This window comes from Magnolia sinica, chromosome 2 (assembly GCF_029962835.1).
Source record: "Magnolia sinica isolate HGM2019 chromosome 2, MsV1, whole genome shotgun sequence".
Lineage (NCBI taxonomy): Eukaryota > Viridiplantae > Streptophyta > Magnoliopsida > Magnoliales > Magnoliaceae > Magnolia > Magnolia sinica.
In genome coordinates this window covers 119727793-119747148 of record NC_080574.1, presented here as the reverse complement: position 1 = coordinate 119747148, position 19356 = coordinate 119727793, and the positions used below count along the sequence as shown (strand labels likewise).

The following is a 19356-nucleotide window of genomic DNA, read 5'->3' as shown; positions in this document are numbered from 1 at the left end:
CAAACTGAGGATACTATGCCTATCCTGAGTCTGGCGTTCCTGTAATCTCTCTATCCTCCAACATAGCAAAACACGCTGTCATTGCTTATCTTTTTTCTTTGCATCATTAGAGAAGCACTAATGATGTACTGACCTTGTTTTTTGGAATAAGTCATGTTGTCTTCCTTTTCCATGATACTGTGTACAGGGCAAGTACACACTTAAGATGAAGTTGTTGGGCGGGAACGGGAACCAAATGACTTGCATCACCTTCGATTTCTCAATTGGGTTCGGATCACCCATCAGCGAGGTTTAAGGTCGAGGCATGGATGGGGGACAGCTCTCGTCTACATCTCGTGTAAGTTTCGAATTTGTATCACTACGTGGATAGTTAATTTCACTCGAATATTGTGATCGTTCTAGCAGAACTCTGTATGTATGCTCATTCTCCTTTGGATTGTGAAAACACAAGCAAATGCTATATCCACCTACTTAGATGATATTACATTGTTCATATTTAGAAGTTATTGGGTTTGTTTGGATGCACTATCGTTTTGAATTGCAATTGTTAGTCTAATAAAGTGGGTTAAAAAAAAGTTCAAATCATGAACTTCTCTAGCATTTATATTTGGGGATCATTGCTCGAGATTTCAATTAGTAATTTGATGTGGGATGTGAAAGGAAATGCAACTACGAATTGAGGGCTACTTCCTGTTATGAATACTAGGAAACATCATTCATTTATGTTATTTCCTCATTTAACAAACTGTTCAGAATTCAATTTGCTCATGCATCCAAGCACAGCCTTTGTGTATGCTTTGGTGGTTTTTCGAACACATTGCGATGGGGATACTGTTGTCAGGACCATTTATAGTTCTGCTAAAGCCCACATGCATAGTGGCATATGCCAAAGAATGTGCGTATGTGGTACATCTGAGTTGTGAATGAGGTAGGCCCCACCATTGAGATGATCTAGGAGAAAAAATATAAATCTCTGTAGACCATTAGGGTACTTCATTGATGTGAACAGTGGGAAAATTCTTTTTAAAATAACTTATTGCCATCGTACATGTGTGGCTCACCTAACAAGATGAACGGCCTGACTTCTGCACCATTGGGTTATTTCTATACAATTATCTAGTGAATGGGATGCTTACTCGAATTGAGGTATTGCATTAAATTGCAACACTTTTGGCCAGGCATCATACAATTATCTACTGCTATTTTTGTCATTTGGGCTGCATTCATCTAACATCTCTAGTAGAGAAGAGGTACTTGAAAATTTTCAAACCATGGGAGATGTTTACAAATATTCCCTTTTATTACAGTAAATTAGCATTTCCACACCAAGAATCGAGGTTTGGACAAAATGAGGATCCTGTTTCCTATTATGTGGGCCTGGTGACCACTTACCACCATTTGGATGGACATGTAATCATATGCATTATTTAATAATTAATGCTCAATGTAAACATAAAAAATCAGGGTAATAAACATGTATGTTGAATCCACACCACTTGATTTTTTATTTTTTATTTTTCTAATTGCCTATTATTTACATACAAGTACCTTTTGGTCTAAGCCATGTTCACAGCGTATATTAGAATCTTTTGAAAAGCAGTAGCATTTAAACTTTTGAAGTCTATAATTCTGCATAACCGTCTACCTATATCTACCACACCCCTCTAATGAACACTAATTCTTCCTTAATCTAATTCTCATGTAAGTTAAGTAATGGATCATAAGATCTTAATTGTTGAAATTACCATTAAGTATGATAAAAATAATTTAACTGTTAAATAAAAGATCAATGGTTGAAAACACTCATACAACTATTTTAAATATTTTGAGTATTAGCACCAATAAAAACAACTTGATGAATGGCCTGATCTACCAGATTTTAACAAAAAGAGTGTCCCCATCTAACTATATACATTACTACCGCATTGGCATCATAGAGTCAACAATAACTGAGCCTTCTTTCCTGGTCATATTCAGCAGTAGTTGAGTCATGTTTTAGACCATGGTTAGACCCTACGCTAATGTAAGATTGGTAAGCCTCCAAGTGCAAAGTTTGCATGGTAACTCACCGACGTTACTTACAGGAAAGCTGGAAACGTACACGACATTTTTTTTTTATATAGTTTAATTGGACACATTTAAAATGTTGGTTATTGGTTGGATGCACTTGAATCGAGCTGATTTTAAGAAGCCTCTTGTCTTTCTTTCTTTCTTTTTATTTATCTAAAATTCTGTGTAGTGATGCTTTCAAGAGACTAGTAAAAGCACCAATAAGAATCTGTGGTGATCGACAGATCGAAAGAATTCATTCGTCTCCGACAGTTAAGTTCTTTAAAAAAAAAAAAAAAAATCTGCTCTGTATTTGATTTTCCTGATCTGTTATTTCATCTGCTTGTTTTGCTTTGATCCATCTCGTTTCATCTAGAAAAAATAGATTTTTTCCATTGTTTTGATGGATTCATGTGAATTTCACTTCGGTTAATTTTCACCATACAACTTGTTTTTGTATGTTATGTAACAAGGAACAGAAGGTTTGAGAGAATGTTAGCCTCGCATGACGTGTCTGACTCCCACCATCAGAAGGTATGCTGGTAGTAGGTCCCTGCCTTACAGGAGAGGTTGACTGTTTGAATTCCATCCTGCTCAACAATTTCATTGTATGTTCCTAAAACAGAAAAACATGTAATTCAGTAAACTAGTCCCTCAAGCTAACAGTTTCTGTATGTTTGGCTATAGCAATCTTCCTTGGTTATGGTTTCTCAAAGGCATCAGTCCTGTGGCGATATTGAAGAATGTAGCTCAAGTGACAAGATATTCTGACCAAAACCAGCAGCAATCTTCTAAGATACAGCAACACTCCTCAATATAAAATGCATCAATAAGAAGACAGGAGAGTAGTACATGGAAGGGCCCAAGGTTGAAAAGTACAAGGAGATGCTGATGAAGAAAACTCAAGATCAGGGCACCCAGTTTATTTCTTATGACCCAGTCAAAGGGGAGTGGAAGTTCAAGGTTGATCACTTCAGCCGGTATGAATTCTGCAAGATTGAGGATTCATGTGCATGCTTCATTTCAAATTGCAACTTATGTTTGTGTAGCATTTCAGATTGCAAGAAATAAGACCGTTTTTGCACACTGAAGTAGATAAAAGAGGCATGTTTGTCTTGCATTTGTTTATTTTATTTTTATTTTTTTGAAAAGGATTTTTTTCTTTATAGCTACGGGTTAACCATTTTCCTGAATAACTGACGATTTAGGGGCATTTAGCACAACCGCGGGTAAAGGTCCCTGACCGCTAGTAAAGGCTTTACCAATGCCACTTATACCGGTGGTTTTTTGGGCCTTTATAAAGGTCAATTTTCTTGTAGTGTAATGGAATGCCATTTACATATTAAAATTTCACTTTTGAGATGTGATAACGATCAAGAAAGTTGAAGTCATGCAAGTGACAAGTTTGGAGATTGTTGGAGGCTCTTCAATTGAGTCGTTGCTTACTTTTGATAATTTACAAACACAACATACTTGTATAACGAATATCATATCTCCAAGCTTAGGTGTTGAATTGCAATTTTAGTCATCTTGATTGTTAGGTTTGATACATCCTGCCTTAATTAGTATTCGACGGGTCGGGGCTGGTGCTGTTTTGGGATGTACAGTATCATACATAATCCAATTCAACATCCAAACATGACCTTTTATTCACCGACTGATATGACCTCTATTTAACTAAATTTTGTGACTTGAATCTATCTAGGTAACTATTACTTTTGCTTTATCACCTAAGTTTTTTTTTTTTTTTTGCTATTTCTTTTGAGGGTTTTAAATGAATGAAGATTGAAAACTGGAAATAGAAAAATAAACTATAATCTTCGCCAAAATAAACAATCATATCATATTTCTAAGTGAAATCACTTCACACTCACACAACCATATCATCTCCTCAAGTGTAACCTCATCATATAGTCTATCAATCGTATCACATTCTCAAGTGGATTCACCACACCAACTGTTAAACAACCATATCATATCCTCAAGTGCAACCTCATCACACAGTCCATAAAGTGTTTCACATTCTCAAGCGGAACCACATCACGCTATCACACAACAATATCATATGCATCCTCAAGTGCAATCTTATCCTATAGTCCATCAACTGTATCATATTCTCAAGTGAAATCACATCACACTATCGTCTCAACCATGTCATGCGCTCAAGTGCAACATAATCACATAGTCCATCAACCAAATCATATCCTCAAGTGTAACCACATCACATTATTATAAGACCATATCATATCCTCAGGTGCAAACTCATCACGCTGTTCATCAATCGTATCACATTCTCAAGTGGATATATACCTCATCACACTATCACACAACCATACCACATCCTTAAGTACAACTCCATCATGTTGTCCATCAACTGTATCACATTCTCAAGTGGACACATCACACTGACACAAGAGATGTGGTTTTTGACTGTGACATTATTTCAAAGGGAAACAACAATAGCTCACCTTGAAAAGCTAGAAAGTTGATTTTAGCTCAATCTATGGTTTGCATAAAGTGAATCTCATCATTGTGGAGTTTCTTTCGGTAGTGTTTATTTACTGTGTGAAATCAATTGCAGGACTTATCTACGTGCAAGGAAACATTGTCAACCCTTAAAGTCATGCAGGGGCAAGGAGGCTATCCACAACTAGAACTGGACATAGCTCACCTTGAAAAGGAAATTGAGTTATATTCACTGGAGAAGCTGTGTTATGAAGCTCAAATGATGGTATGGTAAATGAGAAGGCTCCATCTCCTTTTCAAATAGGTACTCTCTCTGTATATTTGATCACTTTAATGTTAATGCATTAATCTATTTATCTTATTCGAAAAGTGGTTGTGAACTGTGGACTGTGGTAAATGAGAAGGCTCCATCTCCTCCTTTTTTGTGTTGTTGTGAACTATGGACTTGCATTTGATCACTTTAATGTTAATGCATTAACATTGAAAAGGTGCTTTTTATATTCCATCCTTTACTTCTTTCAGAGTAGATTTGGAGAGTTCCTTTCTTTAATGGAAAGATTGGATTTTTGTAGCTGCTTTTAATCAACTCGAGTTCAAGTAACTTGAATAATTTCCTTTTCAATCCTAACCGGAAAAGAATATTGTTTTTTTTTTTTTTTCCTTTTACAATTTTTTTTAATTATTATTATTTTTGTAGCTGCTTCTTGAATTCCTAATGCTTTGTGTGAGTGGTTAGGGTATCCTAATCCAGAGTTTGCCAGGTCCCATACCCTCCACATCGATTTGTGCATGAAAGCGGCACTTTTATGCTTAGTCACAATTTTGGAAGTTTTCTAAAAAGAAAATAGTTCAAAATTGCGATTATTTAGAAGAAAATGCTGCTTTTGTTATGGAAGTTTGATGTGGAGGATATCAGAGATGGGAAGTCTTTTACTTAATCGATATGGAATCAGTTGGATACTGTGAAAATTGTATGGAGGCAGATTGTAAATCTTTTGGGTCTGTGTATCTTCTTTCAATATGCTTCAGTCCACTTGATCTATTTGATGATATAGATATACCAATGCAGAGAAAATCTTCTTTTCTTTTTTGGTAAATTGAAAATCATTACATACCCACTTTATCATTTATAATATCTGGACTGCAACATTTCAACATGCAGGGGGAACTTGGTGCAAATGCTATATTAGCTGTGTCAATTGCTGCTCATCAAATGCTATACCCAAAACTCATGTGGGGTATTACACCACATGAAACAATGTGGATTGAACGCCTAGTAGTGACAAAAGTTTCGTATCAGGATAATATTTGTTCCTATGGTTTATTTAAGCGATAATAATTCTATTTATTTGTCTGTTGTCCAGTCATGTAGGTCTACAAATGTGCATTCAGAATCAGTATTCCTCATTTTTAAAATCACTTTATTAGATGATGAATTATGAGATCCTTGACCGAGGGTGTGCACAATATACTTAGATTTTGAGGGGACTGCGGTAGTTTGGTATTTGTTATCTGTAGCATTGATGTTGGACAGTGATGGTCCTGCAGTCTATAGAAGTTTATTGATGTTCTTAGATATGAGAAGATAAATTGCTTCATTACATTTTTTGTGCAGGAAATTGCTTCACATCTGGGCTTTCCTGATGGTTCTGTAAGCCACCATGGTCTGGATGTTGATGTTAATAGTGTGTTATTAATGGCTGACATTGTTCTTTATGGTTCCTTTGAAGTACCCATCATTGCTCCTGACTTGGCTAGCATAAAAAGATATGTGAGTTTAGTGCCATTTAAACTCATCCTTGTTTCCTTTACATTTACATGACTGAAGTTCGCAATTTTTTATTTATATTTATTAAAAAACCCATCTTAATACAGGTTGTTAACAGGGTCCATGGTTTGATTTTTCAAGCACGTGAACCTGAGATGATAGTGTAGATTATAGGATTTTAGTATCGGACATGAAGCTGTCTAAATTTGCTCATGTTGTTGCTTACTCTGGAAAGTTACTTGCTAGGAACATACTAGCATCAGAGTTTATAACGGGCTACGCAGAGCTTTTAGAAAATGTTCTTCAGTTTCCATCAAATTCCATGCTCCCCAGGTCCATTTCTCAGCTTCAAAAATACAATTGGGAATGGAATTTGTTCAGGAAGAAATCATATGAGAGAAGCTACCCTTGTTCAAGCACTTGAATAACTGAGGCAGACTCTTAGTAGAACAGAGTAGCAGGTGTTTATTTGATCTTGATTCTTGGTCCGTAATTTCACTAAGTAACAAAAAATGATTCATTTGTTGGTTTGCTGTTGTAGGCAGTTTTTAGAGAGGACATGGTTCGAAGAGACATTGATGATCTTCAAAGATTGGGTGGTATGCAACAACAAAAAGATTAAAATTGTAGCAATTGCTTGTTTTTTGCTGATCTTATTTCTTTTTTATTTATTTATTTTTTTGCTGGTAAAAGTCTCCGTTATAGCGTTTGGTTGCATCATGATCATCATCACCATAACCTTGTCCCATCTATTTGATGTTGGCTTTCTGACAATTATCATGGTTGGTTGGCAAAAGTTTGACAACCAGCAAACCAGTGCCACCTGAGATTAGCACTTTTATGTGGACTGGGGACAAAAGTTTGACATCCAGCAAACCAATGCCACTTGACATCAAGCCTCCTTTAGCCCTATCCACATATTAGTTGGCATGTCGCTACTTTTTATCTATTTAGTAACTTTTAATATTTTCTACTTTCAAAGTCGCCAAATGAATATTGGCAAGAAATTAGAGCTGTTCAGGCAATGCATGAAGTGGCAACTAGCTAATTTCATTTTTTTGCTGACATTGTTGTAGGAGGCAGCCATGATACGATTGGATATGAGTGAATATATAGAGCGGCAAAGAAAGTAGTTGGCAAGATTAAAGTGGAAGGTTAGTTTTCAATGGTATAAACCGAATGTGGGTGCTAATTGATGAATTTTTAGGGATTCTATGCCCACTTTTTAGTCTTAAGCACAACCTGTGAAGTGATATGAGCTTAGCTATAGGAACTTTCTGCTCAAGATGCCACTCCTGCTTCCTTTCCCATTCGAAGTTGTGATGCTGCTACAATTTTCTTTTTTCTAAGAATTTCAACCATTGTGGTATTGGATGCTCCAGGCCTGGTCATATGGAGAACTTTGTCTTGGTTTTTAATTAATTGTGGGCTTTTCTATCATATTACTGTTCTTTTTAGAGAATGTGCAAATGAAGTGGTGAGCTTTCACAATTGCTTCAGTTATTTTCTCTAGGAATGCAACTATAGAAGGATTTAACTCTTGGAATTACTTGAAGATGCTCATACCAGACATGGACTGCTGGTCTATGATGGTATGATGCATATAGGCTTCTTCTCTTTTCTTTTGTAGGTTATTAAAAAGAAAAAAATGTCATTCTTGTTACTTCTGATCAACCACTGGAGGTTATAAAAAGTGTCTCAAAATTTCAAGCCTTCATTGTATTATAAATTAGAGGTACAATTGATCTACAGTGGAATGATGGCCGCACACACATTGATGAAAAGATGGCCATTTATATTAATTTTCTTTTTTGGACGATTATTAGAGTAAATTGGTGTAGAGTGAGAGTCCTTAACATAATTTCTTTTTGCAAGAAGTGTATGCTCAAAGTAATATAAAATCTTGAGAACTCATTGATCTACTTGCAGCTCAACCAAGTCCTTTCAATTGGCCTAGCCTCTTGAGTCCAAAATTGACCTATTACATTACCAACCTAGCAAATTTCTTTTGACAGTTCACTTGGACTGCAAAATCAAAATACCAGTTTTCTGAATTGACTTCCAAAAATATTGAATTAGAATTATAAGCTAGCACATAATTGGATGCATCTCATGCTTGTCTACTCTCATCGTTCAAATCTGAAATTGCTTGGCACGATGCAAACTATGCCTAGATATTGGAATACCTTCGAGATGAGTATGAGCCTGCGCAACATTTCGGAAGCCTCGATTTCAAATTGAAATTTGTAGACGTATAGTCCTTCTTGCTATTGTTGTTTCCCTTTGAAATAATGTCTTATAGAGTTCAATGTTCGTGAAGAAAGTTTGCAATTGGTTTAAAACTCACTGATTGAGCTAAAATCAGCTTTCTGGCTTTGCTGTGAGAATGTGATACGGTTGATGGACAACACGATAGAGTCATACTTAAGGATGTGGTATGGTAGTATGATAGTGTGATGAGGTATATATCTACTTGAGAATGTGATATAATTGATGGACAACGTGATGAGTTTGCATCTGAGGATATGATATGATTGTATGACAATGTGATGTGGTTACACTTGAGGATATGATATGGTTGATGGATTATATGATTACGTTGCACTTGAGCGCACTCTCACTGGCGGCCCCAACGAAACGCCAGTGTAGATATAAAATGTGCGGTGTTTTTAAGTGATGAGCTGACCAGCCTGATTTTAGGCTAGAGCAACTGTGCAATTGGACGCACCTCATGATAGCTTGTTCTTGCACCTGATGTCAACATTACGGAGTTCATAAGCTTGGGGTATTTCATCTATTTTCCTGTTATTTCTGTGGTGGGATGAGGCTAGGATGATCATGATGGTGATGTAAATAAATAAAGAAAAAGAAATTCAAACAAAGATTAGTGACTGACCAGGGAGTATTGGTGTGAAAATGGAAAATGGTTGTTAAGCTATTAGTGGCTCTTACTTTTTTGGTTGGAGAGCATTCTGATTACAGTATATCTGCATCCAACATGACTGTTCATTTTCTGATACATATGTATCCCACCTTATATTTGATCACTTTGTTCTTTTTTCTTTTTTTCTTTGGGTGAAATTGGGCAAGTTTGAGTTGAAGCTTATTGAGTTTGGAGTGTGTGGGAGAAATGTCGAACAAGGCTACTGTGTTGAAATGCATTGAATCAATTGAAAATGCTGCTTAGTTCTCTATGATCATTACTTGGGTGTCACCTTGAGTCACTCTATGATCATTCCACCAATCCAAACAGCTATGTAATTCAATCACCACCCTATATGGCCTCATGGAAGCAACAAGCACACGACATCGATAAGCTGTAAAAGAATTTAGAAACAAACCTGAAAACTAACCCTGAAGCTTGAATCTAAGCAATTGATTATATATATAATTGCAAATGAAAATCTCTGATTATATATATTCTCAAGTAGAACCACTTCACACTATCACACAACTACATCATATCCTTAAGGGTAACCTCATCGGTTAGTCCGTCAAATGTATTCTTTACTTTCAGGGAAGAGACTAAAGATATACAATCACAATTGCGAAGGGGAAAGTAGTATTCTCAAGTAGAACCACTTCGTACTATACATTTATGGTCTTCTTTCTTCTACCCTTTTTTTTTTTTCTCCTTTTTTTTTTTTTTTTTTTTCTTTCTTTCCTTTTTTTTTTGTTCTTAATCTATAGATGGGAAATGTTGCAGCCATTGCAGCTGCATTTTTGTTACAAAGATGTCAGTGTTTAATCATGCTGAGATGTGTTACAGGCCCTTCGTAAATAGCCTTTGACAATTTATGGTGATGGAAAACAAACATGAAGCTTTCAATATTTTTCCAATATGGTACTTTACTCTTTCTTTTAAGACTTTATGATTGAAAATGTGTTGTGGGCTCACCGTCTTTCCCGAAAATGGCATACCTTGCTCAGTTCCAACTACTGTGATAGAATACCTTTCTTCAATCCCGTGGTTAATGAGTAGTTGTATGTCTAGCCATTACTGATTAATGTCAAATATAATCTTTATTTTTAATGATGGAAGTTTGCATAATTCATAGGCACACTTTGATTTTATTCTTTTATTTTTGTCATTTTGGTCATTTCTTTATCGAGCCTTTAGAGAGCAGCATGAAAAACCTTGGTAATTTTATCCAACTGAATTTTTTGTTGCATATCTCAAAACATTCATGTATGCACCATAGTTTTGTTGTTGCATATTGTTAAATGAAGATGCTTTCTTGATCATTGATTTGTTTTTTCAATATGGTTATCACTTATGATTGCATTTGGATGTGCCCCAAATTGCTAGGTGGAACTTTCAGCAGGACATATCAAATTCCTTTCTAATAACAAGGACCACAATGCGCAGTTGTTCTTTAATGCATTTATTTCTTTGTGATGTTTGTTAGGGGCTTGTTTAAAAGCAATTTAATGATGCATCAACTAAATTTTGCAAGTTTCAAGAACTCTTGGTTTCTCTATAAAATAAGAAGGTAAGTCATTCAGTGGTGAGGATCCATGTGATTTCTTACTTTACTTGTTCTTGGATGCTTGAATATGACTGTAATCTCTTATGAAAGAGCATAACCACTTTATCTTTCATTATATTTTATTCTTACATTGTTAGTTCATTGATAAGACCTCTTGAAAAGATAACACTATTCCATTTCCCTTTTAAGAGGTAAGTTGTTTGCAAGTAAATAGATTGTGCATTTGGCTAGCTTGTAAAGTGTTTACAGCAGATAAAGAATTTCATACAGTTGGGAATAACTTGGATGATCTGATTCATGAAAGTTGTTGTGCATGCTTCTTTTATTTTTGAATTCGAAATTTTTAGACGAGTTGATCTATCAGAGCATGCACTAGCAATGGTAAGCCATTATTATTATTATATTTTTTAAAAATAAAATCTAGCTACAGCTAATAGCCGTAGCCTTAGATCTAAACACCGTAGCCATAGTTATTTAGCTACGGTTTTTATCCGTATCCTTTATCCCTTTTCTGATAGTGATTACTTTTGCTTTATCATCTAAGATTATTATTATTATTTTTTTTTTTACTTTTCGCTATTATTATTTTTTTTGTTATTTCTTTTGAGCGTTTTAAACGAATGAAGTTTGAAAATTGGAAATAGAAATAAAATCCTATAATCTTCACCAAAATAAACAACCATATCACATTTCTAAGTGAAATCACTTCACACTAACACAACTATATCATATCCTTAAGTGTAACCTCATTATATAGTCTATCAATTGTATCACATTTTTAAGTGGATCCACCACACTAACTGTTAAACAACCATATCATATCCTCAAGTGCAACCTCATCATACAGTCCATAAAGTGTTTCACATTCTCAAGTGGAACCACATTAGACTATCACACAACCATATCATACGCATCCTTAAGTGTAACCTCATCATATAGTCCATCAACTGTATCATAATCTCAAGTGGAATCACATCACACTATCGTCTCAATCATATCATGTGCTCAAGTGCAACCTAATCACATAGTCCATCAACCATATCATATCCTCAAGTGTAACCACATCACATTATCATACAACCATATCATATCCTCAGGTGCAAACTCATCACGCTGTCCATCATCATATCACATTCTCAAGTGGATATATACCTCATCACACTATGACACTACCATACTATATCCTTAAGTACAACTCCATCACATTGTCTATCAACTGTATCACATTCTCAAGTGGACACATCACATCACACAACCACATATCATATCCTTAAGTGTAACCTCATCGTATAGTCTTTCAATTTCTTTTATTCTCAAGTGTAACTTCATCACATTGTCGCACTACAATATCATATCCTCAAGCATAACATCATCACATAGTCCATTAATTATATCATATTTTCAAGTGTAACATGATCACACTGTCACACAACTTTGGATTATCCAACGTCATGACATAGTCCATCAACCATATCACATTCCCAGGTGGAGATCATTTATTACACTACACAATCATATTATATTCTCAAGCGCAAATAGCCCATCAACCGTATCACATTCTTCAATCTGGAACCACTTCACACTGTCACATAATCATATCATATGCATATGTGCAACCTAATCACATGGTATATCAACTATATCATATTCTCAAATGTAACCACATCATACTATCACACAACCATGTCATATCCTCCACTGCAACCTCATCATATAGTACGATAACCATATCACATTCTCAAGTGGAACCATATCACACTGTCACACAACCATATCATATCCTAAAGCACAACCTCATCATATAGTCTATCAACCATATCATATTCTCAAGTAGAACAACTTCACACTATCACACAACCACATCACATCCTTAAGGGTAACCTCATCACTTAGTTCATCAACTGTATCACATTCTCAAGTGTAACCCCATCATACTGGGACAATATTATATCAACGCCTTAAATATAATCTCATCACATAGTCCACCAACCGTATCACTTCCACAGATGCATGCACCTATTCTGATATAGATTGTACTCTCTTACATGGTGTCTACCACTTCTTTCATTTATATTTGAAAAATTTCCAACCCTATAAAAAAAGACAAAAAATTATTTATCTTACCTGCATTGGGACGCCTTCTAATAATCTAAGTCATTCCATTATATAAAAATGTTAAATCGTACCTTTTTTTTATAAAGTGGGATATACCATCTATAAAAATCCAAACATGTAAGGAAAAAAATGTACAAATATTCAGGTGGGCACTACAAACAAAAAGTTCCTCTCCAATCATATAGCCCAGACACAGGCATATAAGAAATGACCCATCGTATCAAGTAGATATACTTCCCAATAAAAGAGCTACCTAACAAGTTCTGTTGGGTTTGATCATGAGGTATGTGTTATATCCAAACCGTCCATCCATTTGGCGAGCTCGTCTTCAGGCTTAAGATGAAAAGTAAGACAGATCTAACTATCAGTGGATCACACTGCAAAAAGCAGTGGGGGATAAACGTCTACCATTAAAACCCTTTTTAGGGTCACAAAAGTTTTAGATCAATGTGAAATTTGTTTTTCCTCTTCATTCAGGTCTTTGTGACCTTATGAACAGATTGGATGGAGAGTGATGAGGTTACACTTGAGAATGAAAGAAATAGAAGGACTATGTGATGAGGTTACACTTGAGGATATGATATGTGGTTGTGTGAGTGTGATGTGTCCACTTAGGAATGTGATATGGTTGATGGACAATGTGATGGAGTTGCACTTGAGAATGTGGTATGGTACTGTGATAGTGTGATGGGGTATATATCCACTTGAGAATGTGATACGATTGATGGACAGCGTGATGAGTTTGCACTTGAGGATATGATATGGTTGTATGATAATGTGATGTGGTTACACTTGATGATATGATATGGTTGATGGACTATGTGATTAGGTTGCACGTGAGCACATGATATGGTTAAGACGATAGTGTGATGTGATTCCACTTGGGATTATGATACAGTTAATGGACTATATGATGAGTTTGCACTTGAGGATGCATATGATATAGTTGTGCGATAATGTGATGTGGTTCCGCTTGAGAATGTGAAACACTTTATGGATTGTGTGATGAGGTTGCACTTGAAGATATAATATGGTTGTGTGACAGTATGGTGTGGTGAATCAACTTGAAAATGTGATACAGTTGATCGACTATATGATGAGATTGCATTTGAGGATATGATATGGTTGTGTGAGTGTAGAGTGATTTCACTGTGGTTACTAAACAATAAAGTTCATTCCATAATTTTTCAAAAACTTGTACCTTACTGTGGTTACTTGCATCTTCAACTACCAGGATGGACCCGACTATTTAGCTTAGCATCTTCAACTACCAGGATGGACCAGACTATTTAGCTTACCATTTTGCTAAGAACCATTCCATACTAGCATCTTAACAAACATTAGCCTCAACCTGCATCAATTACAATTCAACACCTAAGCTTGGAGATGTGATATTTATTATACAAGTATGTTGTGTTTGTAAATCATCAAAAGTAAGCACCGACTCAATTGAAGAGCCTCAAGAGGCTTCAACCATATCCAAACTTGTCACTTGCATGACTTCAACTTTTTTTATCGTTATCACATCTCGAAAGTGAAATTTTAATATGTAAACGGTATTCCATTGCATCCATAAGTGGAATTTCAATATGTAATTTTATCATTTTTCAAAATTACTGTACATGAATTCTTGAAGACCCACAAAAAAGAAACATGCCTCACCTATCGTATAATGCACTTAAACAACACAAAATGTACATCAATTCAAGTGGGCCAAAAAAAGAAAAAGAAATGGGGTTCACCTTTCTCGCGTATTGTATAATGCACCTAAAAAGCACAAAATGTACATGAACTAGGACAAGCCCCACAAAAAAAGACCCCACTTATCGTATAAGGTACATATATAATACAAAATGTATATTTGTTATAATACACACACACACACACATAGCCATTCTGAGTTCTTTAAACATGCCAAAATCTGAGCATCTTTCGACTTGAACAATAATCCTTGGCACAATTGTTAACTCCCAAAAAAGCACCTGTAGAAAATATGTTAGCTTTGTCCTTCGTAAAAACTAATATTGATGGAAGGCATTTTCGGTCATGCATATTGCCTTTTGTCTATTCATTAAATTGCAGAAGTCAAGACTAGTAATTCCTGTAATTCAGACCTAATCATGACCCGTAATAGTCGTAAAATGGGCATGTAACGAGAATTTGTAGGTTCCTCAAAGGAAAGATCCATCAAACTTGAGCTCAGTCATAGCCCATCATTAGCTAGCCCTCAAAATCAATATTAACACTACAAGAACAATAGGCTTTACCGGCGGCCAAAACCGCCCCTAAAAGTCCCAAAAACTGCCGATATAAGAATTACCGGCAGTCAGACACGTGCCGGTAAAGGGGGGCGTACCGGCGGTCGCACCTTTTTACCGGCATTTTTTATGGCCGCCACTAATATAGGTGCTTTTACCCGCGCTTATTATCCTTTACTGGCGCTTCTGGTGACTGCCGATAGAAGCTTTAAAAGGGCCGGTAAAAACTGTACGAAGCGCCAGTTAAAATCTATGAGAAACGCCGGTTAAAAGGTGTGATAAACGCCTGTAAATCATTTACAATGTAAAAGAAAACAAAAGAAACAATTAAAAATTCTGCTAGGCTGAATCTTCTAGATCAGAAGACCTTTACGAGCTTAAATTAGCATTCAAACACAACCTATAAATCATTTACAACCAGCCCCATTTACAGGCAACCTAAGAATGAAAGGTTATATAATGGACAAAAAATTTATAGATGCACCCCAAAAAATATTTCCTGGGAGGAAAAAAAAAGCAACAGATTTCAGTGATGCCCGAGGCGAGACTTCTCGAATGCACCCCAAGAACCAGAACCCATGCCATATAGAGGACCTTTGTCAGCAGCACCCTGCCATGCGTAGAGGTCAGCTAATAAAATATTATGTACACTCATAATCTGAGTTACACTATCTAAAATTAAATTTTCAGCCATAAATATTTCCTCCAAAAACAGTCATACCGAATGAAGTCCATATGAAGCAGCAAAGCCCCCCTCTGGGCTACCACGTTTCACCCCAAATGCTCCACCTTCAGTCACCAATGCAGAGACAAAAGTTTACAAAACAAAATAAAATAACCAAAAAACAAATTTGAAATAAAACAAAAGGAACCAATAACTATCTGTAACTAGCAGATGGAGGAGAATAGCTATGGATTTTTTTTTTTTATAAATATGTGGACAGATTTTTCTTCCCTTTTTCTTTAAGGATAAAACTGCATCATAAGAATCATAGCATGCAACTCAAGAACCTGTCTTCATCCCACTGTCACCATATGCAATTTCAGCCCGATCACTAAAAATGCATCATAAGCATCATAGCATGCAACTCAAGATCCTTGCTCTTGCTCGGGTGGTAGACTCCAGGGAGTTTCAACACCTGGTCAAGGGTTCGAGTATCCATAGGTGGTGAAAGCCTACTATGGCATGAGTGTGTGGGGTTGTGTGTCGTGTGTAAAAAATAAATAAATAAATAAATAAAAATCTCAAGAACCTGCCTTCATCCCACTGTTACACAAGCGACATTTTTTATGACATTGCTTAGACTCTCTATCCATGAATTCAACTTCCAACAGGTGGGTACTACACACCAAACGCCGCTGATTTTACATGTACACTGGTGGTTTGTTATGGCCGCCTGTGATAGTGTGCCGCTGATATGTAGGTTTCTTGTAGTGTAAACATGAAACCCATTCATAATGATATCTATAAAAAGGCAATTGAAAACTCAGCTTGTAGCAATTGCACCAGCCTGTCCCCAGTCCACACAAAAGTGCTGATCTCATGTAGCACTGGTTTGCTTGTTGTCAAACTTTTGACCACCAACCATGATAATTGTCAGAAAGCCAACATCAAACAGATGGGACAAGGTTATAGTGATGATGATCATGATTCATGCATGAGAACCATGTAAGTCAATAATTTGATTGCCCACATATTTAAAAAGTATAATAAAGTAGAGAACTGCTCCAATGCTCACCTAGTAGCATCAGGTAATTAATTACAGTTGGATGTAAACTATCCATTAAGTACAGAACACATTAAAGATTTACTGTGAAAAAATCAGATCGATCTGCAGAAAGTCCCTAAACACATTCAATTGTTCTTACGAAAGTAAATGTAGGAATGATCACTCTTAATCAGTCCATTTATTTGGTGAGACCCAAAGAGCCAGTGAGAAAACCGCATGGATTGGACAATACCTTGAAACATTACTAAGAATTATAAAAAATTAAAAATTAAAAAAAAAAAACCTTGCATGATGCACCTGACCTGCACCAACAAGGAAAAAAGAAGAAGAAAGTTTTTGCAGTGTCCATATGCTTACACTATATATATAAGGTTGCTGTTAAACAAGAAAAGGCCAATATAGAAATAAATATGCTAGCTCTACATACTCCCTCTGCACATGCAATTTCTATGGCACATGTATCAACCATGGGATAATTGATGATTTATTCAAACTGTGTTGTTTGTAGTCAAACAAGGGCCAGTTTGGATGTTCTTCAAAATCAGTACAGCAGAATTTAAATGAAATTATCTGGCAGAAGCTAATATCCTGATTAAATTAATAACGAGTTCCACATGTACCATAATTTATAGTGTCACTGTTTCTGAAAATAAGTTATCTCAAGAAAGAAACTAAACCAAATTTTATGCAGGGCAAACACACCTTATCAAGGTGAATGTGGCCAACAAGGCCTGCATCTCCTTCTGAACTTTCGGGTATTTGTCGATGCCTTTGGTATCTAAAAATAGCCATAATCCATGTGTAAGATGTAAAGAGTATTTAAGTCATTATGCAAAATACAAAGGAGACCCAAACATGCCTTTTAGATGAATAGAAAGGAGGGCACCACGACCTCTAGTTTCTGCACCAACTCTTTGGCGTTTGGTGTGGACACGATTATGTGGTGCTGATTGGGCTTGATGAATCCATCGTCCACAGCTTTTTGATGAAAGTAAGAAGAGAGTTGTAGTAACTGTCCACATTAAGAAGACCCACCTACGCATACATCCAAATATCCCATCTTTATGACACAAGAACTTCTATGTTGTGTGTATGTGATTTTCTGTTAGTAGAGATTGCTTACAGTTTGAGTCTAAATACATTGAGCATGACAAAAGGAATAACAAATCTCGACAGGATAAATGGTGCTAATTCAAGGTAATTACGAACCATCAACTAAAAGATGATTTTTTTAGAAATTGAAACGGTAACTGTAAAAATGACAAAATGATAAAGAAAGTAAGAAAAGAATTCACATTTAGATGCAAATGGAAAAACAGAATATCTTTGACAAAAAACATTATAACATGGATTAATTGATGACTGATTAAACCACATATATGTTATTCCTCAAAAAGAAAGTGACAGTATAAACGGGCTTCTTCCAAGTTCAACCTTGCAGCAGATGATGAAATCTTAGCCTTGTCAAGATAGGATTAGGTGCAGTAACTGACCTTGAAATGTGGAGGGAAACAGCGCATCAGCTTAACTCGCAGACACAGTCCAATAACTGTTGCCATGCTATAATGCTGGATGGTTGAAGTGAAGGTAATCCTAATTGTTCAAGTAGGGAATTAGTGCGAGTGGTAGACTCTCAGGAGTTTCAACACCCGATCAAGGGTTCGAGTATCCATAGGTGGTGAAATTCCACTAGTGTGAGTCTTGTGGGGGTGTGTGTGCGTGAGTAAAATTTTTTTAAAAAAGTAGGGAATTAGTATCGTAGTTTTGAAAAATACAATAATCATAACTGGAAACTGTCAATAAATCCATATCAAGTAAATATGAAACATGGAGTAAAAACAATTCAATGACAAAGAGAACTGCAAAGCAGCACATATCCAAATTTTTTGGTGGCACATATTAGAAAACAATGTTACTGATCTTGTGAAGGCATGCACGATGCATTTGGATGCCCAAGTGAGCTGAATTGTGAACAATCAGTTTAATCAAGAGGTTATGACTGATGGGATTTGTTGTTTTTTTGAATCTGTTACACCTGATAGTCATCTTATCCAAATTCAAAATAATAATAATAATAATAATAAATAAATAAATAAATAATCTTTCAATGCCATATATAACCATCAGATTGTAAAAAAACATAGAATTCATGTTCATGACACCAGTTTGATGCCTAGTACTTTTGTGTATATGTCCATATCAAAAATTCTAATTAAAAAGTACCCTTGCTTCAGTCATTTGAAAAACAAAAAAAGGCATTGATATTGCTAGAGACAACAACAACAACAACAATAAAAGCCTAATTCTGTACATACGAAAGAAAATGCCATAAATCTTGCCTGATTCTGAAGTCAGTTCAGTTCCTCATTTAGTTCGGAAATCTCTACCTGCCAATTAATATAATTATCGATAAACAATTTAGCACCTTCAATCTCCACAACTAAATATGCATAAGTCATTGGTGAATGCGGAACATCATT

General features: G+C 35.8%; 2 long non-coding RNA genes across 2 annotated transcripts; both read left to right on the top strand.

Annotated features, from left to right (window-relative positions):
- Positions 1-2176: 2176 nt before the first annotated feature.
- On the top strand, positions 2177-3169 carry LOC131230310 (uncharacterized). The gene is made up of 2 exons (XR_009163977.1): positions 2177-2583; positions 2737-3169. It is a non-coding gene; the product is annotated as an uncharacterized LOC131230310 (long non-coding RNA).
- A 1463-nt stretch (positions 3170-4632) lies between these two features.
- On the top strand, positions 4633-7731 carry LOC131230305 (uncharacterized). Its single transcript, XR_009163976.1, has 3 exons — positions 4633-4819; positions 6131-6286; positions 7360-7731. It is a non-coding gene; the product is annotated as an uncharacterized LOC131230305 (long non-coding RNA).
- Positions 7732-19356: the final 11625 nt, after the last annotated feature.